Below are 224 nucleotides of genomic sequence, written 5' to 3' on the forward strand. Positions count from 1 at the left end.
GTTTGGATTAACTAGCGGAGTAGACAGATATGAATGTTTATTCATAACCATACTGAAAATAAGTAAATATTGTTAGCTGATGCTAACTGTCTAGCTAACGAGCTTGCTGGTGCTAAATTAAGGTATTTTTTTAAAATAAAGTCCAAATTGTTTTATTCAACCACCTAGATAGATTACATCTGAGGGAAAAAGAAAGGATGTGATGTTCAGAACATGGTAACTAC

Source organism: Sinocyclocheilus rhinocerous, unplaced genomic scaffold (assembly GCF_001515625.1).
Source record: "Sinocyclocheilus rhinocerous isolate Xijiao unplaced genomic scaffold, SAMN03320098_v1.1 scaffold623, whole genome shotgun sequence".
In the NCBI taxonomy this organism is placed as follows: Eukaryota; Metazoa; Chordata; class Actinopteri; order Cypriniformes; family Cyprinidae; genus Sinocyclocheilus; species Sinocyclocheilus rhinocerous.